At 46.8% G+C, this 27,726-nt stretch overlaps 1 protein-coding gene across 6 annotated transcripts in view; it reads right to left on the bottom strand.

Moving 5' to 3' along the window:
* The window catches only part of RREB1 (ras responsive element binding protein 1), a 133,973-nt gene extending 106,617 nt beyond the window's left edge, over positions 1-27,356 (bottom strand). For 2 of the 6 annotated variants that reach the window (XM_042937980.1, XM_042937973.1), the window contains exon 1: positions 26,954-27,355. The gene's annotated coding sequence lies outside the window, so the exon portion shown is untranslated. The other 4 variants (XM_042937978.1, XM_042937974.1, XM_042937976.1 and 1 more) reach the window with 4 other exon arrangements.
* Between the last annotated feature and the right edge of the window lie 370 nt (positions 27,357-27,726).

A 27,726-nucleotide genomic window follows, 5' to 3' on the forward strand; every position in this document is an offset into this window, starting at 1 on the left:
TTCAGCCAGTACCAGGCAGGCAGGCCAAGGGGCAGCCGAGCAATTCTGGGCCGGACAGGAGTGTTAACATATTGCATTCATTCAGTGCACGAAAAAGTAGTTCAGTACTGAAAATGAAGTGCTCTCAAACGTGTGAACATTTGGCTAGAAACCATAGACAAAGCAAGTAAGGTTTAAAGTCAAATAAGGCTACCCCTAGTTAGAAAAAAAAATCTTTTCATTATTTTTGGAATTGTTTTACATAGCTCATGAATAAGGTAAACTAAACTCCTGTCACTGAGAATTACCTTCTCCAGCAACCAGGAAGAAGCTGCTTAAAATCTTTTCAAAGAGCACGTTTCATCTAATCATTCCTACAAAAACCATCCTTTTCATATGCCACCATATATTGGTTTTCAAAACATCTATTACTTGGCACTTTAACCCACAAACTAATTTCTAGTACTGGCTCAGATCTGACTGTGCGCTAGAAAATTAAATGTCTTCTTAAATACAGTGCCAAACAGATAAATAAATCTGTAAGGGCCCCTGGATAACTTTTTGACCTTGGATAACAGCAATGACTAAACTTTCACTTACTGAAGACTTACAAAAGCTAATCATTTGGGTAGCTGAAGTCTGAGAGGGAGAGTCTGTTACAGTTTTTAAAAAGCTCCACAGCACAGTTAACATCCACAACAAAAAATACACAAGTGTTCCTCAGATCCTCCAGAATGAAAATTTTTAAGTGTTAAAGTAACAGTTTCCTCCTTATTCTGGGTGTGTGCCGGAGTTTTCCTTCCCACCAATTAAGAGAGGAGGCTGGGCCCAACTGAATTCTTTGGACGGGAGTTTGATGTCAGTTAAATACCGCAGTAACTGGCATTTTCTATCACCTCCAGACGAAGGGACAAATGCCTAATTAACATGGACCAACATGCAGCTTAAACTGGAAAAGTGCCTGTCCTTTTTCTTTCTTTTCTTTTTTCTCTGAGATTTAGGTCTTTAACATCCTTGAGTTAAAGCGCACAAAGGGTGTCTAATGCCATCTGACTGAGGTGTAAAAGTCTAATTAACTAATGCTTTTTTTGCGGCGACAGTAAATCAGCGAACATTATTAATCTTCCTGACTGGGCCTGAGTGTGTGAAGAGGGCTTTTGAAAGGGAACTAAACAGTGATACTGGGTGCCCTTGAAAATGAAAAGGAACCCTGCAAAGTGACGACTGATAATCCTAAAAACTACCGAGAAATACTTTAAAATACCACCGCTGGGCGCAGCACTAGGCCCTGTGCTCTCAAAACCATAAGGCTGTGGCTCCCGGGGCCGGAGAGGAAGAGGAGGAGCCAGGCCGGCAGCTGAGAGCCGCTCTGCTCTCCCTTCCTCTCCTTCCAGTATCACGCAGGCGCCCTGGGAGGGCAGAACCCGAACCCTCCACTCCTGCATCTGATTCTGCACCTTTGCAAGTAATTTTTTTTTTTTATTTCTTTTAGTAGAACAAGCGAAAAGTATTACCCGGAATCGTCAGGGCAAGTGACTCCCACAGTTTGGCTAGTTTCAATCAATCCATACAACAACAATCCAAGCATTTGGCTTCTTGGTTTTACTGCCTGTTCGACACCAAAAAAAAAAAAAAAACAACCAAAAAACAAACAGAAAACACACATGCACATCATACTCACATCAGAAAAGCATAGATTTATCGAATGCATTCACTGAATGCCAAAATGTGAAGAGAGAAAGCCAAGAGCCAGACAAGGAACTTCTGCACCACGGCCTGCTTGGCCCAGTCTGCAAGGATGGTAACTGCTGTCAGCCCCTCCACCCTCTGCTCTGGATTCCAACTCGTTGTCCCCCCAGCCACGCACCCCATTCCAGAAGGCAAGGCCCTGAGGAAGGCACTTTCTCAGTCCCACGCTGCCCCTGCCTCCTCCCGGGCCTTCCCAGAAAGCTGGGGCCCCAGGCTGAGCGTGGAGAGCCAGCACTAGGCTTTGGGGAAGGAACTCCCAGGGCTGTGCCACTCCCGTCCCCACATCCAGAGGAGTGGCAAGGTCCAGGGCAATGACCCCAGCTGCATGCAGCTTCCTCCATCTTCTCGAAGACATCTCGGAGGGGCAGAGTTGGGAAAGGAAGTGAAAGGAGGACCAGGTGCCACGGTGGCTTGATCTTTCCCCATCCTTAGTATTTCTATCAAGTTTCTGTTTCACTGCCCCTCATCTAAGGGGTATGGGAACCTTTTTAATGAAATTCTGCGGGAAATGCAACAGGTTTGATTAATGACGTGTTTCTGCAAGCCACCTGATAATAAAGCACCCTTGAAACATCAGGTTCAGAACTCAAAACATTTTGATTAAAGATATTTATGTTTTGTTTATAGATTTAAAGGTCTTTGAAGACTGCTCTTCATTACTTGGTACACTGTTACACCCCCAAAATCATCTTTTCTCCTGTTCAAAAAGTAAGGTAGGTTCAGAGAAACCTTTACTTATGTATTCTAAACCGACAATGCATCTGTAACCCCTCCTCCAATAACATCTCTTACAAAAAACTTAGTGAGCTACTATGAATTATCTCCATATTGCCAAGTCACTGAAACCTGAAGCAAACTACAGATGGGGAGAAAAACCCCAGCTGACCGAACAGTTCTTCAAAATAAACTCAGCTGAAATCTTAAGATAGAACTCATTTCTATTTTTTTTAAAGATAATTACTAACATCTATAAAACAAAGAAGAAAGAAAGTGCAGATGGAGTCCCCTTTCCAATCAAACCTCTCTTAGAATCAGAACTGCAAAATTGTCTTGGAATTCTTGAAATTGTGTTTGGAGGGTTTCTTGCCTGGAAACCTTTGTGAGGTCAGTGTTCATCAGAAGGAAGCACCGCCTGTGATGTGCACTGGGAAAGTCTCACCGCAGCTGCGGGCATCAGGCAGGGGAGGCACTGGTCCCACTGTGCAGACAGCAGTGGCCCTGTAACTCACAGTTCAGGTGACTCTAGTCACAGGCCACCTCTTTCACCAAGTCCGCTTAGTGAAAATAATTCTTCCTGTCTCCTTTAGGAAAAATCCAGTTTTATTTTTTTTGCAGAAAATCCAAACAACACGGTCTTTTCTGGGTAGTAGCTTCCCCAACCCTGCTCTTTCCCAGGCTCAACTGATACGTGCTTACTGTGTGCCCTCTTTTGCTTGCTAAGACACTCCTGAAGGTTCACTGGAGCAAGCAACTTGAAAAGGCTATGTAAGTTTGAAATAAAGATTACATGCAACATTTTTTTGAATTTGCACAGATACCACATACAATGTAAACAGAATACCTGCTCCCAGCCTTAACTAATCAGAAAACCAGAGGGATGCTTTTCCTTCATATTATACAGCTGACATCAGAAATGAGGTGGCTAAGTCTCCTACCCGCATCTGGGTGGTTAAGTAGTGTAAGGATTTTGTTGTCAGAGCCCAAGAGTAGTGTTGTGTTGTTTGTTTGTTTATTTACTGAGAGAGGGGGGAGGGGCAGAGGCAGAGAGAGAATCCCAAGCAGGCTCCACACTATCAGCACAGAGCTTGATATGGGGCTCAATCTCACAAACTGACATCATGACCTGAGCCAAAGTCAAGAGTTGGATGCTTAGCTGACTGAGCCACTCAGGCATCCCTAAGAATAGTGTTTTAAGAGGTATCACTACTGAACAATTACTAAGTCACTAACACCCTCATTTTAAAGAGAAGAAAATAGAACCTCAGGTGCATGGTTTTTGAGGAAGGTCTCACTTCACTGGCAGGTCCTCTGGCTGCTGCTCTGCCTTAAAGAATACTTAGAAATAAAGGATAAATAGATAAATAAAGGATACTTAGAAATTCCCTAGTTTTATGGTATTTATCCTTGATATGGAAGGACAATAGTGTCTAGCCTCACAAAAGCTTTTCTGTTTACTTCTACTGATTAAAAAGAGAAAACACTGCCTGGGAGCATCCTTAAGTCACCTCCTAAGAATATGATAACGGAAAGAGATTCTGCCCATTTTACAGATGGAAAAACCAAGGTGCAAGGTGCAGTATCTTTCCATTAACCATAATCAAGGCTGGGCTGGGTTTAGAACCTGACTAGTCACCTAGCCTGCAAATCCAGCCCTCTCTCTAACAGATCATATGAAATTAATCAGAAGGGCCAAGGGAGATATGCCATTAAGGTCTGTTGAAGTGTTTCTGATTCAGTTTACTTCTCCAACATTTCTTCCTTTGAAATAATGAGGAGCAGGTTGGGTGGGCACCTCTGGAAGCTTCAGTAGCGAGCAGATGGAACGGAATGCATCCTCCTAACCTGTCACATAAAGGCCTTCAGATCTTGCACCTGCACAGCTGTTCCTGGAGTTCGAGCATCTCATTTGCCCTTTAGAACTGATCTAATCGTTATTTTCCTAACATTCGACCTCAGAATTCTTCATATGTAGGATCCATTTTCCTCTAGGGCAGATGCCCCAGGGAGCTAGTTCAGGGGGTCCACTCATTCATACGCTCATCAAGCATCTGCAAACCAAGTAAACCATACACATACACATATATGTACTGTTACTTGGCAAGAGTGTGAAGATGCTCTTGTAATAAACTAATTCCATGAAATGTGTTATTTTAAAGAATTTTTTGTCGGAGACTGCCAATAGAATCTATAATTGAAATTGTGCTTGCTCTGGAAAAAGTTTTTCCATTACAATAGGTCCTTATATTGGGAAAAATTGGGAGTAACTGCTCTAAAATGTCGAAATAACATGACATTAATTGAAGCAAAATACCCAATTAAAAACACAACCACAGGTAAACTACATATCACATTGTATGTAGCATTCACAACACCGTGTCATACATCAGATGGGAAACTTCTTCTCAAGACAGTCTGGCCCTCTGGAAGGACTTTTTGAACTGCTCAATTTGCTTTTCATCAGTGACTGATTGGTTTAGAGTAAGAAGAGGACAGATCATATGCTAATCAAAAAATAAATATATTGTTTCAGTGTTTTCCTCTTTAGAATAATCAATCTCTGATTAACTTTAATAATTCACAGTAAAAATTTTAATCCTCGATTGGCTTCATTTAACCTAGGAAAATACCCCTCCTCCCTTCACATGATGAATGCCCAGGGAATGCAAAATAATGAAAGCATTACCCTATGGCCCTCTCCCCTAAATTATGCACATCCAAGTAATGTGATTTTCATGTTAAAGAACATTTAAATACATCAGCAGATACTTATCATATCACATTAAATTTTTAACAGATTTGGTATAAAGGCGTGTACAAAAATGGGCTTTTTAATTGTCTACAAATGTAATGAATCCCATTTTAGTAGTAGGTTATGTTTTCACATAAGACCACCTAGAAGGACATACATTAAAAGTTACTTCAGACTCATGAAAGGAAATTTTACTTTGTGCTTTATTAGCTTTTTTTCCCTTTTTGTTCATTTAGAATTTCCTATGGTGAGAATGAGTTAAAAATGCAAAGAAATAACAAAATCCTAATGGGGAAAAAACAAGTTTGTAGACTTAGGAATATTTCCTTTGCAATCCAAGGGACAGGATGACAGGGGGTTTGATGTCTCTCACACTCCCTCGTATTATTTCCAGTAAATATGAACATTTTATAATGAGAAATGTTCACATAGTACAGCGATTCTGATTTACTGGCTCTTGATAGGATCTACTCACTAACATCCTCAGCAGGAATGCGGGGGCTCCTGCAGAGGGTTCGGACAAGCCCACGGAGGACAAATCTCTGGCAGTCTGGACTTGACAGGGTGGCTGACGCTGAAGAGAGCTTAACCTGCAAGACCAAGTCCTGCCCCACCCTCCCCGCCAGCCTGTATCTCTCTAGGCCTCAGGTTCCTCACCTGTAAATTAAGGGGTTCTAAGGAACAACTGGACGGTGATCCCTCAGGCCCTTCTGGGAGAATATTCTGACTAGAAACAAAGCAGACGCAAAATATAATTTAATCAAATCTTGCTCGTTGCAGCCATTTGCCTGGGGTAGATTTAAACTGATTTCACCAATGTTATTACTTGTTATGGCTTGACGGAGAGTACAGCACAAATAGGGACATTCGATTAATAAAATTAAAAGTTTTCAGTGGCTAGCAAATTTTCAGCTTTGCTGATTTGTAGGTCAACCCTGCCCCAAATGAAGCCACCTGCAGACGAGAGATTTGAAACACAGCAAAAGCAATGCCACTCATCCAAGCTTTATGCTGTGCCAGACACTGGGTAAGTATTTATAGTGTTTTATATCATGCCCTACAATCCCATGACATAGATCTGATTACTCCCTACATTTTACATGTGTAAAAAAGATCTGTTAAAAAAAAAAACAAAAACAGAAGATCTGTGGTGTAAAGAGCAAAAGCAGCTCGTAACTGTGGCGTGTGCCGAAGGGCAAGTCACATACCTCTCCGCCTCACTGCCTCCACCTATAAAGTGGGTTAACAGAACCCCTGCCTCATTCCTGCATTCATTTGATGAGTACTGACCGAGCACCAGATGTGCCAGGCACTGTGGTAACATGCTTGGAGTCATGGAGGAACAAACCAAAAAAAGGAACAAAAAGCCCTCCTGGAGCATATACTCCAGCATAAGGAAAACATAACACGTGCCTAAAAATCTAGTGGGTACTTGATTAACATTAGCTTCCTCACTTCCCCCTTTAGGCACGGAAAAAGCATTAGAAAACAAATCCAACAGAAGCCATGGGCTCCGAGTCAGCCCCAAGGGAGAAATTTCTACCCAAAGAAATACAGAAGAGCAAAGATTAATTAAGAGCACCTGTAGTGAAGGACACTGGCCGGGGCTCAAATTTGGACTCTGTCACTTAGGCTGGAGTGACTCCAGGCAAATTATTTAAAGGCTCTAAGCCTCAGCTTCCCCATCTGTAGAATGGAGAGAACAATGACCTCACAAGGTCAATGCAAAGACTAAAGGAGACAAGGCACAAAAAGCTGGGGTGCACAGAGTCTCCTGCATATTAAGGGTAGCTGGTTTGATTAGGACCATCTCCTCAGACCCCACCTTCTGTATCTGCAAGATGTGAATACACTGGCTTGGTAGGGTTCTTGTAAGGACTATGGAGATCATGCATGAAAAGCATTTACCCTGACTGGCACATGATGGGTGCACAGCTGCTTGTCAGAAATGACTGCACACAAATGAATGGGAAGGGGGCAAGGAGGGCATCCTCACGGACAGAGCTCAAAGGGAAAGAGCTGGGGAGGCCACACGTGGGGCAGGAGCCGCGAGGAGCAATTTGCTCCTTACAGAGGTGCTGAGTGTGTGTCCATGGAGCAGGATCAGATGCAGATAGTTGTGAAATGACAGACCCACTGAGTCTGGGTCACCTGGGGCGGCAGCTGGCGGCGTGTGTGGATTATGCATCCAGCTGCCTCTCTTTCGGGCACTTTCCAGCTTCCCCAGAGGGTCGAAGAGCAAAGGAAAGGTGGGAAAGGGCTTTGGACTTTGCAGGGTTCTACAGGAAGGCTACAGAGGGTAAAAATGATATACGGGCGAGTTATCAGTAAAACTCCTACATCCAGGCTCCCTTTCTCCCCAAGCAGGCAGTGAGCATGTCCCTGCTGTCCTTTTGGGCTGTGGTGGACACCACAGTTTCTCTCACCAGGAACCACCAAAGACAGCCACAGACTTAAAAACCGGCTGGTAGGGGAGGCTGGTAGACTGGCCCCAGCCTCTGGGGCCACAGTGCTCCAGGTAGGGTGTCCACACAGCACATCTCAGGACACACACGTGCCAGGAAAGCCTTCCGGCCCCACCTTCAGTAAACCAGTGCTATTAAGGGACAAACCAATATGCCAACATTATAAACATGATATGGTGTTTCAGCGAACAAGCCCCCCAAAGGGATACACTAGACCATAAGAACCTGAACCTTCTACCAAGCAGGTCTCCACTGCCCTGGGCACCCTCCCTACCACACATCATGCTCTTGAGGGTAGCTCACCTGGAGTTGATAACTTAGAAGTCAAATATTAAGCCCAACATATGTGATTCAGCTTTTAAATGAGTCTGTCTATGGCTGTAAAGAAATCAAGCCTCCCTGCGGGTCCACATCACTCCGGTGGCGTTAGGCACTTCAGAGATCCTGAGCACTGCTTGGTTCATCCTGTACCAGCCGACGTGGGAGGCACTCTCTGCCTCGGGCCAGAAACGAACAGGGAAGTGAGCCACGGCAGCCACCCGGAGCACAGACATGCCACACTCCCCATTCTGAGGATGCCTCTAAAGCATGCTCAGGCCAACCTGTCACTTCTCCGCTCGAAACCTTAAGGCTCCCTCCCACTTACAGAAGCTCCAGGTCTCTACCTCACCCTGCCCCAGGTAGCCCTCCAACCCTATCATCTTCCAGTACACGATCCTCGATCCCAAATGACACCCGAAACGCCACACCCCACCTGCCCCTCTATGCCCACACTTCGGTTTCTTCTGTTAGCCTCAGCCTTCCCACGGGTGCTAGGCCTGGGGTCCACACTGCAGTGCGAATTCCTTTCCCATCGTAAACTCCCAAAGGCAAGAACCACCACGCTCCACCATGCCTCAACCTAGTGTCCTAAATGCAGGAGCTGGCTTGTTTAGGGATATTTGTGAGGCCTTCAAATACTATGTTATGCTCAAATCTAAGCAAACTGTTAAAGAATCAAGGTTCCAAAATGCTAGCTACAAGCTCTCCAGGTACAAAGGCGTAATGAGATTTTGTGTAACAAAAGAACATCCCTTAAAACAGCGGAGATAGGCCAGAACAGGAAGCTTCCCGGCAGTCTGACACTAGCCGTGTGACCTCAGAAACACGAGCACCACTAACCCTCAGCTTCCGGTCTCCAAAAAGAGGGGAATGATACCCACGCCCCATCCATGGAGTAACACACACAACCAGCCAGTACAAGGCCCTGGGCACACCCAGCGCTTTCCTTCCCTAACCTGTGTGCCTGGCTGTCACACAAACAAAAGGAAGATGCCTCCCGCACCATTCCCCTCCTGGTCCCCCAAAGCCCCGCTGTAGCCAGCACCCCACTTCCTCCAGCTCATGTCTAGCACAAATGAGAGACCATGTTCAGAAACAACACTGAACAAAGGAGGCTGCCAACAGCTCACAGACTCGTAACATAGAAAATCAGTTTTTGGGGATAGAGATCATTAACTTTAAGGTCTATGTTGTGTCCTACCTCCTGAATCGAGGGGACCCGCCTACATTTTTCACAGCCCTCTCAGCCAGGTCCCTCAGTCCATGAGTACCGGCTTTGAAATGTATCCAGCCACACATATAAAATTGAACACGTCTTCCCCAGAGGGCAGAGGACTCTGAAAACCTAAAAGAAAAGGCAATATCGTGTCCCTACTGTAGTTAATAAACCACTGATTGTCTTTGGGGCCTGCTATGTGACTTCCTACACACACACACACACACACACACACACACACACACACACACACAGGCAGGGGGGTTAAGCCCTGGGCACCAGAGCTCCCCTTCCAGAGTGACTTCATCTACAGAGAGGCAGGTGGAATCTGAGCAGAGGGCTGGGGCATGAGAGGCACAGCCACTACCTGGGTGAGTTCAAAGGCACAGGTGAGCAGGCAGGCCCTGCTCAGGGCGCTTCCTCTTTAGGAACAATTTCCACCAGGGGCTCTCAGCCCCCAAAACCTTCAGCCCCAGGGTCATCCAGACTGCAAAGGAGCTAGCCCTCTGCCTGCTCCCTCTGCAAGCCCATTCACTCCCAGCTGACAAACTGGTGATTACAATTACAACATAAATAATTCCCTCTGACTCCCAGTGTCCACTCCCAGAGGGAAAAGAGAGGAGTCTCTCTCCTCCAACTAATTTCGCTACCTGATAAGCCTAAATAAGTACCAATGAGTAAAACACAACTAAGGAAGTTTAAATATAGCTGGCCTGAGTTCTATTTGCTGAAATAAAGCTCCCACCTCTCAACCAGATCATGTCACATTTCAGAGGGCAGCCCACACATCCTAGGCTGAAAAACCTCTGGTGGGGGGGAGGCGCGAGGGAAGGTAAATTATCCTGTTAAACGCAGCACCAAATTCTAAGTTCCTGCTACACTTTGCTGGACATGTTGTCTCCTCCACTGCCTTCTTTTTCTAAAGGGTTAGTTAGCAGTGTTCTTTCTCTGAGACAAGCCGCTCACATCATGGCCCCACTTCAAAGCATGTGATGGCTCATCACTGTCTACACAAGCCAGCCTGTCTCTTTTTACAGAATCCCATCTCAACATCCCTCCATCCCTAACTCAGCTCAACACCCCTGGCCCTACCCCTCCAGCCAGACCCTACTTCCTACCCTACCCTGGCCCCAAAGAAGCCTCATATTTCTGCACTCCAGGGCCAGTACAAACACTGCTCTTCTGCCTAGAAGTCCGTTTTCCCTTCCCCACTTGTTTCTCCACATGGCCAGCCCTTCCCATGTGAAGACATCACTTCCTCTTTCCTCCCACTACTTCCCACTCCCGGGTCCTCTGCCTGCCCCCATGTCCCTGCTGGCTATGATGCACCGGGGAGTTTTAGGGCACGCTTTGCTCATCCTTTCATCCCTGGAGCTTAGTACCTGGGGAAAGTGTCGAGAAGTGACACTTCCCGATGCAGGGAAGCTGATGGTGGTATTCCATGGAGGGTTGGAAAGGGGCACAGAACGCTGGCCTCCCAACCCACACATCTTGTCCCTACACTCTGCTGAAGCTATCAAATTGCCACAAGCAAAATGACCACGACCATAATAGTAGCAGTAAGCAGAAGATAGCTCATTTACAATTGAGCTGGCAGCACACAAGGCTGAAATTTTCTATTGGTTACCAATTTCAAAACAATCCTTCTCCACAGACCCACCGGAAACAGGAAACAGACCATCAAGCACTCATTGCAATTCGAGATCTGCCAGTTCCCATAACTTGCTCAGGCACCCCCAAAAAGGGGAGGAACGATGCACACTGGTGACCTCCATCCCCAAACATCCTAAGGGAGAAAGGACGGCTTTCTATCACTGCCCTCCAGTCTACAGTGCTCCTATTGCTTAAAAAGCAAAGCAACCAAAGAACATTACCTTCCAAAGGCTATCTCCCTTGCATATGGACAAAGTTTAAGATCAGGTTAGTAATTAGATCAATTGCTACACCCCCTTCACTAGTTAGCACAGATGACTGAGCCGCTTATGTCATTGATCCTGAACCCTAGCATCTTGAGGCAAAAATCTTGAATTAATTTTTTTTTAAAGTTTTTTAGTTATTTGAGAGAGACAGAGAGAGACAGCATGAACAGGGCAGGGGCAGAGAGAGAGGGAGAAAGAATCCCAAGCAGGCTCCACACTGTCAGTGCAGACCCTGATGTGGGGCTCAAACTCACGAATCATGAGCTCAAGACCTGAGCCGAAATCAGGAGTCAGACACTTAACCAACTGAGCCCCCCAGGTGACCCCAAATCTTGAATTTATATATTACGTGACAGCCTATTATAACATAAAACAGCAAGGGGCCTGTTTTCAAGGCACCGGCCCTACTGAAACCCAAACCAACACTCAATTTCCCCAAATGATTATAGAGCTGACAGGTCTTAGGCTTTTCCAAAATGGCCCACATACCGTTCTTACTTTGAAACAGAGCTCGAGCACTTTCAGTGACATTGAAAGCAGGCCTGAGAGCCAGGCACGCACCCCACTACCCATCACACGGAGGGCCAGCAGAAGCCCCAACTCCAAGCCCTCACTCTTTCACTTTGGGGGCATCTCTCACCACATGAGAAAGACAACCTCCGATCCACTGGAACCTCTCTAATGGGGTCACGGGGGAAGTTTAGCTTCCAGAAAGATCTGTGCAGGGCTTCATCACTGGGTCTCTCCTATAGTGCCAGTGGGAGGCTCCAGGGACAGACACTTCCCTCCAGCTGATCTGTGAGCCAACACCACACCACCTGTGCAAGCCTCTCACTCCAGCAAACACACACCTCCCCTCCTGATCTTCCACTGAACGCATAGTCTGTCTAACTCCTCTTATCAAATGCCAGATAACCTGCCATTTCCAGAAGCCAGCAACCCTGTCACACGCTTGTTCCTGCACACCTTTCCCCTTGATGGTACATACCAATGGGCTCTACACATGGCAGGTGTCAGAGAATATTTATTTGGTGACTGGATCATGGGGTGAGCAGTGGCCACAAGCACAGGGTCTCGACTCGGGCTACACAGCGCCGGTTGCCACTCTGGGTCCCCATCTCATCTGAATAATGAGCATAATAACTGACCTACATCATAGGGTCAAAGAGTCGTTGTGAGGAAATGAATGAGACCATCCGTGTCAAGAATTTAGGACAACGGTGACTAGTACATGCTCCATAAATGTTAGATGTCATTACTGCTCCTCCCGGTACCCACGTGGAGTGTGTGTCCACCTGAAAAGCCTAACCACCAAAAAAGGGTGAAAATTAAAGCAGAATAACTTGAGATTTTTGTCATCAGATTGGAGTCATCGATTAAGTCCAGCAAGGGCAGAAGAGAAACTGAAAGACTTAACCTCTAACTTCTGGTTTATCTGATTTAAAACAAACACAAGCAGGCCTTGTCCGGTGATGTTTTTCACCAAAGGTGGTCTCTAACCCAAATGCGGTCTATAGAACGTATTTAAAGGCAGACTTCCCTGTACTATAAATGACCACATCACAGTTTCTGCTGTTTAAGGGTGGTGTCTATGTATTCAGCTTTCTGTAGAGACACAGGCGGCAGCACTCACTATGATGAGACCTCCAAGGGCTGGCCAACCACAGGAGCCTTTCCAAAATTTCATGGGCTATATAAAGGTAACGATGAAATAGAGCTGCCGAGCCATTTTGATCACATTCTCCAAGTACAGTAATTTGACCACACTACCTCCCCAAGACAATTATGCTCCCCCCTTTTTCTAGAGTATTCCACAACACGGATGCATGACTGCACACCATCTACTCTCCAATGGACAGATAAAGAGCAAGTGTCTACCCACATGCCATGATTATCACCCACATCAACATCAAGCGCTGCTCAAAAAAAGAAAACAACAATGAAAATGACAGGAGGTGTAACTACCCAGGGTTCTCAGCACTTACTGCCATGACATAACCAAATGCACATGGAACTGACTCATTCTAAGGCAGCACAGGCACTTTCCTAAGGAAAAAGTAATCTGTGCAGCACCTATCCCAATGCCACATTCTTTTTTTTTTTTTTTTTTTTTTTGAGTTTATTTTGAGAGAGAACATGCCCTCATGAGCACAGAAGAGGGGGAGAGCAGAGAGAGAGAGGGAGAGAGAATTCCAAGCAGGCTCTGCGCTGTTCGCATAGAGCCTGACATGGGGGCTGATCCCACAAACTGAGATCATGACCTGATTCGAAATCAAGACTTGGACACTTAACCAACTAAGCCACCTAGGTGCCCCCAATGCTATGTTCTTAGCAAGACAACAATGGCTATGGTTTTCCAATGAAGGGACATATCATGGACAGATGGAAGATCATGGAAGATCACACAGCCTGTCCTTACTGATACCCCCTTGAAATTCTCTGGAGAAAGCTCATTAAAATTCCAAAGCATGTATCTTTTTATTAATTTGTTTCATGAACCTCTTCAGGAGCTTTACATGAAATATATTAAACTTTCATTCACTTAATCTTAACACAGCAGATGGTCTAATATATCCAGAAGGTAGCCACACAGAAGACATTCCAACATCCCAATGTCTAGGGAACCTAGCACCATCGAGCCCTTCAACAAGGGGTATCAGGATGCAAATACACAACTGTTTAGAGAAAAATAAATTACCCAACAGACAGTGTGTGTTCTCATCACTGTCTAGGGTTATGGATGAGTTATCCAACAGGGAACTTATAGGTTTGTCACAGATACTGGCTACTGAATATACTACTGACAGCAATTCTGGATATTCATCACAAGGCCATTACCTAGTAAGTTTTATTGGCAACACACTTCTTGTTAGACCTCCAAATCCACAGCTCACGGTCAGGTTGAAAGACGTGAGTTGTTTGCATAGTACCTTAAGATTTAAATTTTCAAAAAATATGCTTACACCCAGTTTTTAAAGCTTTCTTCTCAGCATCTCCTTACCAGGCTATTTAAATTAGAAAGAAATAGGATGGGGCAAGGACTTTGTTGATTTTTTTTTTTTTTTTACCCTAACTGGTTCATCTTATCAAATATAGGCCTGGAATAAAGTGTGGTGTCTGTTCTAACAGGATTTATGGTTGCAGTGATGCAGAAACACCCACACTCCTGAGCAAGAAATGGAAAATCATGTTTTCCCCAGTGTGGACAGACAACAGCACTATTTGGAGCCCCCTGGGATGTTCGGGTTACACTGGTCGGGATTGATACCATAAAAGAGAAGCATCTTTGGGACATGCTGGGACTCACCTGAGGCTTTTTGATGAGTCATTTGTATAACGTCAGAGACAAGCATTACCAAATTCAGGAGCACTGCTGATACTTTCTTGTGAGATCACCTGAAGGGGTGGTGTCCTGGCTCACACACAGGGGTACGGCTGTGCAGGCAAGCGAGGCAGACACCGCCCCCATCAGGAAGCAGGAGTTTCCAGTGCAGGAGAAAGTAACTGAGGGGGGCCCTCGCCTATGGACCTGAGGGTCACACTAAAAGAGGCAGCATGCCTCAGCTGCAGCTTCTAGTTTTCACCAGCTCAGTGGAAAACACATCACTTTCTATCTCATTCCACAAAGATCTGTCTGCCTTGAAAAGAAAAAAAAAAAAAGTTAATTAACGTAGTAAAAACCCCAGGTCTGCCTGGGAGGGGCAAGTGGGCCATGGCCAGAAGCGTTCAAATACAGGCGAGACAATCGCTCAGTGGGGACAAGCTATGTTCCTTGTGGCAGGGATTAAAATCTTTTCCTTTGACACCCACAGATCTAGTGGAAAGCCCAGCACACAGTAGATACACAGCAAGTTTTGTTTACTGAATGAACTCTGTTTTCATGCAGATTACCGAGCAAGCAAAATACTGATGCGGTTCTGAGACACTCAGAGTGTCAGGTGACCACTGAGAAACTATGAAATATGCTGGAAAATCAGGTCAGGAGGGAGTTCTGACACTCCTAAGTCAAAGGCTTGTGCAGTTTTGAGAGTCCTACCTTGGTTCATACCCAAAGCTTCTTCCCGAGCCCTGTGCTCACAAGCCAAACAGATCAAGCATCACTAAAACAAACAGAAACTTCAACGCTCCGAAGACAGTTGCAGATCTCATCCGAAAATCATTCAGAAGCTCGGGCCCTCTATAAGAAAACTTTCCATTTCCTTTAGACATCAGAAAAAATTAAAAGGACAGAAGGAAAGGGAGAGAATGAGGAGGGAAGGAGGAAGCTATTCACTTGTTTCCGTTTCTCCCTTTTTAAATATAGGGCTACTCTTCAGGCTTTTATCCATGCCAGGGGTGTAAGTCTGAACCGATGAAAACAATACAAGCAGAGAAGATGCTGAAAGTATTAAAGAACATAAAAATCATTCTTTAAAGAACAGGGAACATACCTTGTTTATGAACCTTGCTTTATCTAGCACTCTAGTTTCAGAGAAAGGCACCCCCACTCATCTACCACAAAAGCCAGATGTGGAAGCCATCTCTCCCCTTCCCCCTCCAGGAGTCCTTCCCACTGCTGAGATCTCTATCAAAGCCATCCAGGCTCCCCACCTTTATGGCTGCCATACTCCAAGCCACCACCGGTTTTCAAATAAATTTTTTTTTTTTTTTTTGAGAAAGGGAAAGAGAGAGTGCATGCATGGATGCATGCACAAGCAGGCCTGAATGGGGAAGGGGCAGAGAGAGAGAGAGAGAGAGAGAGAGGTGCGGCGGGATGGCAGGGGTGGGAGGTGGGGTAAGAATCCCGAGCAGGCTCTGCATTGTCAGTGCAGAGCCTGACCTGGGGCTCAATCCCGTGAACTGTGAGATCATGACCTGAGCCAAAATCAAGAGTCAGATGTTCAACTGACTGAGCCACCCAGGCACCCCTGGTTTTCAAAATTTTGAAAAACTGGACTTATGCATCTTGCAAACAGAAGGCAAAATAGCTTCCTTGCAGTCTAGTCTATCCTCCACTCTGGGCAGGAATAATCTTTAAAAATGCAAATCTCATCATGCCATTCTTTGGCCTAACACTGTTTAAGTTCTTAAGAAAAATTCCAAATAACTGTGGGTTACAGTGTGAAGCCCCTACCTACCTCACCGTGCTGTCATTCATTGGTTCTGTGTCTTTTCTTCCTACACACACACACACACACACAGTGCTTTTCTCACTTCAGTGGGCAGCCCCCTCCCCAACCTCAGGACTTGAGTAAGCTGTTGTCCAACACACTCCTTCCTTCCCTCCACCATCTTTCAGACATTATTAGCTCCTTGGGATGCCTTCCTTGACCTGCCTCCCAGTATCTTGCCCACACGCAGAGGTCAAACTTCATATGTCCTTGTCCTACTTCATTCAGTTTGCACCTAGCACAGAAGTACGTGACTTGGTGGACGAATGGGTATTTTCTAACCTCTGTAAAGCCAGCAATGGTCTCTTTCTCATACTACACTCTTGGTGTTTATTACAGCCTTCACATGGTATATATTCAAATACTAAATAAATAAAAAATAAATAAAGATCTGTTAATGTTAAAAAAAATTTAACACTCTGAGGTTGGCAAATCTGGGGGTAGAAAACTGTTTTCTAAAAGGAGCTTAGGGGTGCCTGGCTGGCTCAATCCACTGAGCATCCGGCTCTTGATTTCAGCCCAGGTCATGATCTCACAGTTTATGAGTTCGAGCCCAGCATCGGGGATCTGCACTGACAGTGTGGAGCCTGCTTGAGATATTCATTCTCTCTTTCTCTCTCTCTCTCTGCCCTTCCCCCGCTCATGCTCTCTCTCAAAATAAATAAACTTAAAAAAAACATTTTAAAGGAGATCAGGTCTGATACTGACTCCCAACTTGATAGAATTTTAGGAAAAAGGGCTTGTCCTGAACAACAAACAGTTCTCAGAAACCTTATTTTCATGATTTAAATACAAATTAAGTTTAGAGATGTACAAGTGAAGTCTCTTTTAAATTATACTTAGTTTAAAATTTTAACTTAACAGTTTGATCCAATATAGGATTAACTAACCAAGTCATGAGAAATCTGTTTGAGATGTTCACTAGTTTTATGTAATTATCCCTCAAAACAGCAATTAAAAGCCCTATGATGGCAGAGAAATGACTTTTAAAAAATCTGTTTTCCATAGCAGAGAAGAAAATACATAAGCCTCCTCAGAAATAAGAGTTAGAATATTGTATCTGAGTGTACCTGCCAGATCTGAGCCTAAAATGACTTTTAAAAAATCTGTTTTCCACAGCAGAGAAGAAAATACATAAGCCTCCTCAGAAATAAAAGAGTTAGAATATTATATCTGAGTGTACCTGCCAGGTCTGAGCCTAAACTCTAGTTATCAGGTAAGCACAATAGGAATACTTAAAGGTAAGGAATATAATTTTAATCAGCTAGGGTTTCATCTTATATGAAGGATACCAAGCCCCTCCACTATGCAGTTTAAAAAAATTATTTTAGGTACAAAAGGCTCCATCAGTAAAACACCTGTCTCTCACCCAATCTATCTGGTATCTCCCCTATCTTTGAAGCTGTAATGCACCTCTTTTAAAAGAAACTTAAACACTTTTGAGATGATTTTGTCTATTCAGAAGTGAGTTTTTTAAAATAATAAAGTCTCAGCATAAAGGAAACTCCCCTAAAACAGTGAAATGATTCTTTCCATCAATATGATCTATACTCAACTTCCATCAAGTATATTCCACACACATGCACCCACAAATAAAGTGCAGGTTTCTGATCTGGTGTTTTGTTTTCAATCCAAGGAGTAGCGGAAAAAAGAAAAGTTAAATTATACACAGACCAACACTCCTATTAACTCATCCACTAATGAAACAAAAATCTAACTAAGCAGAGAAAATGGGCCTACACGTTGGAGCTCTGAAATGATTTTGGTCTTTGATCTGTGTGCCCATCTCTCCTATTTAATATAAACTTCAAACTAAGAGCCATGGAAAGTGGTTATAATTAGTAAGGGCCCTAGTGAGACAGCTTTTAGTGCAATCAGGCATTAACAAAGATTTTTTTTCTCTTTAATTTCCAGCAAATTAAGCTCAGCAAAGTTTTATTTTAAAATTTCCGTAATTCAAAATTCTTCTGCACCACTGTTCCCTTAACACCAAATCTCTGCATGATGGGTGTGCTAAAGACTCGTTTACTTCTATTTCCTACTCACAGTCTGTACTGATATTTAGGACTTAGCTTCCAAATTTTATGTGCTCTTCTCCAACAATACCCTGCACTTCTACAAAAACTCTTGCTTTTGGTATGAGAAAATGGATCCAATCAACATACCTTATCAACTAAGCACCACTATGCAATCCTTGAGCTAGGTACAGAAGGTGGAAAAAAGAAGAGTTAAGTCCCCCCCTATTCTGGAGGTGGGGAAATACAGGTCAACAGGTACTTTATGATGGCCTGGACATCCTCTGGATGGAGGACCTGATTCTCCCTGCAAGAAGTGGTCTGAAAGAAAGAAGAAGAAAGAAAGAAAGAAGATCTAAGAAACGCTGTTTGCTAGAAGTGGATGGGGATGAGCCCGAATGAACAACCCATGCACACGCAGAAACAGTCGTGGTGCAGAAAAGTGGCAGGAGCCGAAACTAGAAAGAGAGTCTGGAAGCTGATGATGAAGGTCCTCGGGTGCCAAGCTGAGGAGTTTGGATTTCTTCCTGTAGACAACAGGGAGCCAAGAGATGTTTTTCAGCAGGCAAACACCATGTGCAGCTTGAGTTTCTGAGCAGAGTGAGGAGGATGAGCTGGAGCAGGGAATACAGGCGGCAGGAAGCTAATTGAGGAGGTGTTTGAGACATGATGAGGATCTGAGGTCAGAGTCCCAGGACAGAAGTTTTGGGGAGGGTCTGGTCACTGAATTTAGGGGTCAAGACAGACACAAGGTGGGCAAAGCACTTCCTGGCCAGAAGACTGGGTGGATGATGCACCTCAGACCACCTTCTAGAAGTATGGGAGAGGACTTTTATTTTTACAAGTCACCTCTGGGGCACCTGCAGGTAAGCCAGGTGACAAAAGGTCCTGGCTGGGGAAAAGCTGTAAATGGAGACTGAGGGAGTTGCCGCTTTATAGGTTAGAGAGGGCAGAAAAGCACCAGAATCCACGGTTCCTATTACCCAGGAACAGGACAGCCACGGGAGTTTCAGAGCAGGTCACAGAGCAAGAGCAGCACAAACAGATGTGAACAGATGCTTACTGTCTACCCACAGGTTTAGGATGTAAAAAAAAAAAAAGCTACCTTTCAGAGTCCTACATTTCTCTAAGGTCAATGGGAGCCCAGGCAATCTTAGGGGCGACTGGTACTTCCAGCAGACAGTCCTTCCCTTTCTAGAATTCAGTCTCCCTGTCTTCCTGCCTTTTTCTCAGCTCCTCACCTCCTGCCTGTGTGACAAAGCCCTGGGGGGGGGGGGGGTGGTGGGAGTGGAACAGGACAAGGGTCAGGCAAGTGGCACCCGTGGCCACAAGCTCACTCGACCTTTCTGGTCTGAGAAAATCCGGTTTAAAGTTCGTATACCACATTTTGGTTCTTGAGATCAACCACCTTTTCATGTGTGAGATCCAGGAGTCCCAAGAACATGAAAAGAACCCCCGTGCCTTCCCCCTCACTCCCTCCTGGTCTCTTTCAGCTATGGGAGCAGCCTGCCATCCATGCCCCTCGAGGGGAAACGTATGGACAGAAGGCCAGGTTCCAAAACACTGCCCCAGAGAGAGGGTGGGTAGTTATGTAAGAATTTTTGCAAAAACCTGAGGAAACAAAACCAGGGAGAGTTATCTTGCACTTAAGAGTGCAAAAACGTGGACCGTCAAGCGCGTAAAGGCTAGTTCAAACACTGCGGGGGGGGTGGGGGGGGAAGACACTCAGCGTAACTTAAAACATGAGGGAAAACTGGCAGATGACAGCACCAGAGCAAGTTTCCCAATAACTGAAGAAGTGACTCGGAACAGCTTCCCAGTGCCAACGAATCTGGTTTGTTTTAGAAGCAGATGAGCTCTAGAACTTTTTATTTACTGTGGGGTTTTTAAGTATATTTAACGCCACTTAATGTCTTCCCCAGCCCCGAATTTTCTGTGAAACCTGGAATATGCCAGCCATGGTACCTCACAGGCATGTAATGGGAGCTTACTTGCTTTATGAAATTTCAGATCTCCAGATACATCACGTGTGCTACGCGGACTACACCCGGGCCACTTGCTCACACAACACAGGCCACAACTACTGTACCTTTAAAGCAGGAGTCTCAACCTCCACCTACTGACATCCTGGACTGGATAAGTCTTTGTTGTGAGGCCATCAGCTTGCACTGTGGGATGGATAGCAGCATCCCCGGCCTCTCTACCCACTGAGGGCCAGTAGCACCCCTCCCCCCACCCCCACCCCACCCCCCAGCAAGGCAATCAAAAACGTCTCCAGACATTGCCAAATGCCCCTGGGGGCAAACCGCCAACTCTGAGATCCACTGCTTTCAAGGGTGAGTCCAAAGCTTTCCACGCCATGCCTTGTCCTTAAAATCCATCCCTAAGTGAACTTCATTAAGAAAAATTTACTAGTTCTGTTTGTCTCTCGGCACCCAAAGCAGAAAGAAAAGTGCTGTGTTTCCCCAATTTGAACATAAACTGCCAGGCAAATTTTGCCTCAAGGGTTGGAGCTGTGCACAATTCTGGAAAGGAAATCCAGAGTGGATACCCACAAAGCTTCCTGAGCTCAAAATATACCACTTTCTTCCATATATAGATTTTGAGTTTCTGGAACATTTATTATTCTTACAACAATTCCAGGAGGTAGAAAACCTACTAAAAAAAAAAAAAAACAAACGTGTACAATCACATTCATCAACAGAGATGTGCCAAAGGCTAAAAAGTTTCTTTTTAATTGCCTTACATTTTCAAATCCAACACAGAATTATTGTGAAAAGGATCTGGTCTCGTTTACAACATGCGCGTGTGCACGCACACACAAATAGGCACGTATTCTTTGGAAGCTAAGCTGACTTTAAAAAGCAGGTGTTCTGTGCAGCTAGACCCGGGTTAGGCTTATTACCAGCCACAGAGTGGAAACTGGCACAGCTGTAAAATGGGTTAATATACCCACCTAACCCTCACCGTGTTTGTTGCTCTGAGGATAAAATCTGAATCTTTGTTAAACGGCCTTCACAAAAGCAGGGTGAAGACTTTGTCAAAGGTACATCCTCACAAAAACTGAAAATTTAGAAGCCTTGAAACCACTAAAAGTCTCAAACATTCTTCTGACGATCCTACCCCACAGCCTCTGAAAAAGGGGGTTAAAAAGAGAGGAGATCCTAAGCAAGCCAGGGAAAAACAAATAGAGCCATTTAAAAGCTTTATCTAATTACCCCCACTGAGACTTTTTCACTGTAGTCTGGCTGGCTGACAAAGAAATGGGGGGGTGGGGGCGGTGTTCACCAGGCTTTCTCTCCCTTATCAGGACCACCCGCCCTCAGGGAGTCTGAAAGGCCTCAGGTGAATCCAGCAAGGGCAGTCAGTACCCAGTGTCCCCAGCCTTGGGGACTTCACAGAAGCTTTCAAATTCTCTTAGCATTACTTGTTTGAATCGCACTGAACAAACATCTCCACCCTCTCCCACTTCTTTTGTCTCAAGCACCTAGTCACAGGCCACCACCTTCATTGATGGGCAGATTGGTTCACCTGTACCCTGAAGTACCATCAGAAACAAGATGCACCAGTAGCTGGAAGGAACAGCTCCCTGCGCCCTCCTCCCAGGCTTCCCTGCCTCTCCACCAACCAACATGGAGCTCCATCTCTGGCTCCAATCCACACAGGCTTCCCTTCATACCAACAGTGAACACCCAGAAGGTGATAAGAGAACCTTGAGCCCAGCACCGTTGATGACACTGTCCCACAGGGCAGCTACCATAAAAAGTCTGCCTCCCTTACTCATCTCCACTCCCGTCCCCCAACCCCCAAACCCTTCTTGATCTTCTACCTCAGTCGTGGTGAAAACAGAGCAGATGGTTTTCCTCTCTATCCTGCCTTCTACGGGAGTGGGGAAATTAAAAATAAGTGATGCATTTCAGAAAGCACATCGTATGCCTCCCTCTGTGTTTCATATGGTACACCTTTTACCTCTGATTTATGGGGAGGCCCCCCGGGGCATGGAACTCACAATCTGACCCCAGCGTTCTGAAGAGGGCCACAGCTATTTCTTCTCAAAAATCACTTTCTAAGTCCGAGAAAGAGAACTCATTTACCCTGCCCCCCCATAAAGAACCCATCCAATTTCTTAATTATATTTGGATATAAAAAAATGTTACTCAACTTTGCCTGTTCAGTAGGTCAGATGTACACAAACAACTCTGAGGCAGGGAAACTTCTGACTTATAGCAGGCTTGCCTTTCAACCAAGAGATGATGGTTACCAACCTTGGCTTCTGTTAGATTTCAACTATTTTATCTCACTGTACAACTTCAAGATCCTTAAACATACTTAAGGCAGAAAACCTTACGTAAATCATATTGCTTTCTATTTTCTTACATTTGGTCACCCTTCCAAAGATACGCTAAACCTAATACGATTATTTTCTAAAAGGTATGATAAACTGGGCTGAAAAAACTGAGATGGGGAGGTGGAATCCTATCAAAACCTAATCTAATCTCAGGAAAGGGGAAGAAAACTATTGTCCTGTTATCAGGAGGGACTATATTGCATACTTTCTATTGATACTATATTGCATTTCTATCTTTTGAATGCAAATCTGGTTAATAAAGATGACAGTAAGACATCACTTTCTGGATTAGCTAGATTTTCCAAAACAAACTAACCTGTTATGAATAAATGCAGTAAGGTGGTGTTACACACATATATCCTCAATCCTCAGGAAGGCAAGGTTTAACCTGAACACACGGGTATCAGACAAGAAGTCCGCCCAGACAAGCTGCCATCTGACACCAGAGTTGGTCAGAGAGCATGAACTTCAATTAAAAGACACTTATAAAAGAAAGAGAGATTATTTAAATATGATAACAGAAACAAAACAAACTTAACAGCCTACCTTGCTAGGTCAGAGGACAGGGACGATTCAAAAATTAATTAAATCTAGTAAATAATGTAAAACAGGGAAGGACTCCCTTTCAAAAATGCTTTGGTTAATTTTAGCATCCTTCTGTTTAGCTGCTTAGCAACCCTTATCCTATGACCTTTTAAGCACCACCTACTTTTCAGAAGGATAATGAATAGAAACATCAAAAGGATTCACTTCTGACTGTTTCTAGAGAGCACATTTAACCAATTTTTGTAGGAGTTAAATTTATATTAGTTATATCACACAAAACCCTAAAAGGGTAGGATTTTTTTTTAACTTCGTTCACCAGGAATCTTCCTCTGCTGAAGGTAATAAATGATATTAACAACTGAGCTTAAAGACGGCAAAGATTTCCAAACTGACCTGAGAAAGTGGATCAACATAGCAGTTAAAAATTGAAGAGTAAAAAATGCGAGCCACATAATGGCAACTAGCTATTGCCTGACAATACAGCAGAAAACCAATAAACAACTTGATCAGATGCACACTGACAAGGTAGATTTATTTTCCTTCTTCAACATTCTATACCTGTGCTGGATGCAAATAAGATCTCAGGAGTCGGCCTGGAGATATCTAAAATAAAAGACCCTTCAATCAAAAGGTCACTTGTTGGATGATGTAAATAGTTAGGAATGGATGCACCACCTGTGCCAGCTGAGTCAGACCCATCTTCCCCATCACATAACAAACACTTGTCTGCCATCAGGGCTTAGGCTCTGAATTTCTGATGAGAAATTAAGGAGTATCTAGAAAAACGTAGAGACTGATATGCCATGTAACAGTAAGCATCAGCAGCAGTTTTTTAAGAGTTATCACATAACCAGCAAACCCTTTAAAAACAAAACATACAAAAATGCAACCTGTTTAGCAGTATTTTTAAGAATGATAAAACAGTGCAAGTTCATTAACAGCCTAAAATGGAGCACAAGCTAAACAAATAACTAAATCAAAGGGCTCTCCCTTTCTTTTGTAAAAGTGGGGGTGGGTGGGAGGGAAGGTGTTTTTTCACACATTTAAAACTCGATAAAAGACATTCAAATGTTTAATTCATCAGTGTAACCAAAGCTCAAAACACATCAAAGCAGGAGCCATCAGCAGGTACCCAGAGAGCTCCTTCCAAAATGCAAAGGTAAAACACAAACAAACAACAACAACAACAACAAACCAGACATTAGTGGCTCACCGGTGCATAAATTATTTGAACACTAATTTCGGACCCATTTCTTCAAAAGTTCTGTGTAACAACTGGAGGGAGCACAGAACTAAATGTTTAAGAAAAGAAAAAAAAGTTTAAGTCAGGGCTCCAGCCTCCAACTTAGACTTCCGGGTTGCACTATGTCTTAGAACCATACCTGCCTACTCGAAAAAGCACCAGGTCTAGAGGATGCTTCTAAGGGCTATGGGTGGAGGGGGGAAATAAACAACCAAAACCCAAGAAAAAGCATTCTTTGCTTTGCAGTTCCCTTTTCTCCACCTTCCACTTCAACTAAACTTATTTCAGAACACACTCATGCGCATGCACAGACCACTTCGTGTCTAAAAGAAAAAAAGCTCTCAAAAATATGGGATGCACATTAGCAACTCAGCCTTTTGCAGAAATCATCTCAAGTCTCCTCTTAGAGACCGAAATACCTCGCTATTTCCAGCATCCCTATCCAACAGACAAACTTTATTTCCATTGGCGTTTACAAGGTTAAGCTTAAATCTAAACTCTGAAACAAGCACGAGGGTTACTTTTTCTGATGAAAACCCTCAGACAGGGTTTTCAGCACACCAAAAAAAGTTATACTTTTTATTCACCCTTCTATCTCTCTCCACCACCACCACCATCCCCCCAAAAAGAAGAAAAAAACTCCAAAGTGCCCCGAATGTGTGCTGCTGCTGGCTCTGAAGCCGTGTAGAATTTCGTAATGGAATGTGAACTGCTCGTCCGGATCTGGGCTCACGTTCTATCTTCTAACCAGTAAGGAGCGAGGGAGGGCAAATCTGCTGAGCAAGGAGAAATACTTTCCTCCTCTTTTATAACCCATCACGGATGCATCGCGGACGCTGGACGCGAGCTGCACGCGGCGCCTGTCAACCCGCCCACCCGCTGGCCGGTCCCCGCGACCCCGGGGTCCTCGTGCCCCCTGCGCCCCTCCCCTGCCCGGGGCCGCCCCCGCCCTCTCTCCCCCCCCCCCCCCCCCGCCTTGCCCGCCCGAAAAGGAAAGTGGCCCAGCCGAGAAGTGGGCTCGGCCGCCGCGTCCCGCACTCACGAGTCTGCTCCGGCCCCGTGAGCGGCCGGGGAGCGAGTCACCACATCCTCGACGCGACCCTCGGCCCCTTCCAGAAAACACGCCGCTTCCCAGGGAGGGGGCCGGCGACGGGAAGGACCTCCCCTGCTCCTTAGCAACCATTAAGGTCGCAGTTTCCTAAGAGACCGCGAGTGGGGAGGGGGCGCGGGGGGCCGGGCTCGAGGCCGGGTGGGGGGGGGGGGGCTGCACTGGGTCCCCTGCCCCTCGACGCCGGCCCTCCTCCCCCACCCCCGCCCCGGCTCGGCGCTGCGGGCCGGGATGGGAGGAGGACGGGAAGCCCCAGAACTCGGGAAAAATTGGTCCAGCGGGCGGCGGACAAAAGTTTCCGAGCGCGCTCCACAGCTGGGCGGCGAAGCGGGCCCGGCGGCCGGCCCCGCCTCGGATGCTCCCGGCCTCCTTCCTGTGCTCGTGACGGCGCCGGGTGCCGAGGTTCTCCCCCCCCCCCCCCCACCGCGATGCAGGCTCCGCTCCACACCGATGGCTCCCACGAAAACACGTACACCGCCAACGGAAGGGGCCAGGGAACAATACGCGCGGACACGGCTCCAGCCCCCTCCTCCCCCCGGTCACCCGGGGACGGTGGTCGGCGTGACCCCCAGCCAGGAGCGGGGGACGGGGGAGGGCGCAGGGTTGCCCGCGGCCCCCTCCCGGCCGGCGCCGTCCGCCAGGGAGGATCAAAGTCCGCGGAGCTGGGCGCGGCGGATGCTCCCACCGCGCAGCCCCGAGCGGGCACCCCCGAGCGAGCACCCCAGGCGGGCACCCCCGGATACCTTGCGGCGGCGGGCGGGCGCCGTCATCTCCGCGCTTCTCGGCCCGAGAGGGACTCGAAAGTATGTAGGAGAAAAGTTTCCCCTCCCACATGGGGGGGAGGATGTCGGGGGAGAGAGGGCGGAAGATGGAGAGCAGCGCTGGGAAGATGTTTCTGGCCGGCGGTGCGCGCACCATCCGAGTCCCCGCGGTGCTGGTTAAAAATAAATTCCGCGGCGGGCGCGGCGGCGCGGGTCGGGCCGGATTCCTGCGCTCGGACGGCTAATATGGATGCGCATCAGGTCCTGGCGGCGGGGCGCTGCGGCGGCCGCGGCGGCTCGCGCTGGGAGCTGGTTGGCAGAGCCGGCAGCTCGGGAAGGGGAAAAGGAGCGGAGGAAGGGGAGGAGGAGGAGGAGGAGGGGGAAGAGGGGAGGAGGAGGAGGAGGAGCGGCCCGGCGCGCAGCCCGAGGGGAGAGGGCTGCCCAGCTCATCCCCGGCCGGCCCCAACGCCCCGAGCGCACGTAGCGCGGCGTGGGGCGCTCGGGTCCTCGGCTCCGGGGAACGCCGAGTTGAAAAAGTACAACGCGCTCTGCACACTTCACCCTCCCCATCCCCAAAAGTTCTTTAAAAGGTCGCTCCCGCTCAGCCCTAGACATCTCGCTGCCACCCGAGTACCGGGAGCCTGAACCCCGGGCGCGTACTTACGGCCGGGCAGGGCGCTTGGCTCCCAGGCATGATGCAGTGGGGACCGGTGGGCTTCGGGGAGAGAACGAGGAGAGATGCAAACTTGTTCCGGAAAAGGAATCAAAATGGCGTTTCTGGATGTGCAAAGTTCATCAACTCCGCAGTCACTTCCCCTCCTCCTCTTCTCCCACAGGGAGGGAGGTGGGCGAGGAGCTGGCGACCCCGGCGCCCCAGCCGTCGTCCCGGCCCCCGCCTCGGCCCCCCGCCCAGCTTCTTCGCCCGCACGCTCGGAGACTCGCTCTCCCCCTCTCACCCTGATAAGTAGACACATCACGTGTTGCTCCTGCGAGTCTCCTGGGGACGTGTTACTGAGCGGCGGCGGCGGCGGCTCCAGCTGGGGGGTGGGGGGGATCCGCGGTACCCGCGGGTCCCCACCGCCGCCCCCACCCCGATTTTAGCGGGGTGACCGCAGTTTCCATCCCGGGATGGATGGAGGTGGAGTCCCCCACCCCACCCCCACCGCAGCCCCAGGTTTGCCCCACGCCCTCCGCCGGCGCCCCGGGCCAGGGGAGGGCCGGGCCGCCCCAGGGGAAGGGTCTGGGCCGCCGCAGCTGAGCGCGATCCCGATCGGCCCTGCGCTCGCCGGACGGCCACCTTCGAGGACCACCGCGCCCCCTCCCCGGCAGCCCCTCACTTGCTGGCAACTCCCCGCCCCCGGCTTTCCATCACTTCACTCCATGGTTTGTTTCACTATTTTAACGGAGGAGACGGATAGGCAGCGATGCCCGGGAGGC

The sequence above is a fragment of the Panthera leo genome, chromosome B2 (assembly GCF_018350215.1).
Source record: "Panthera leo isolate Ple1 chromosome B2, P.leo_Ple1_pat1.1, whole genome shotgun sequence".
Taxonomy (NCBI): Eukaryota; Metazoa; Chordata; class Mammalia; order Carnivora; family Felidae; genus Panthera; species Panthera leo.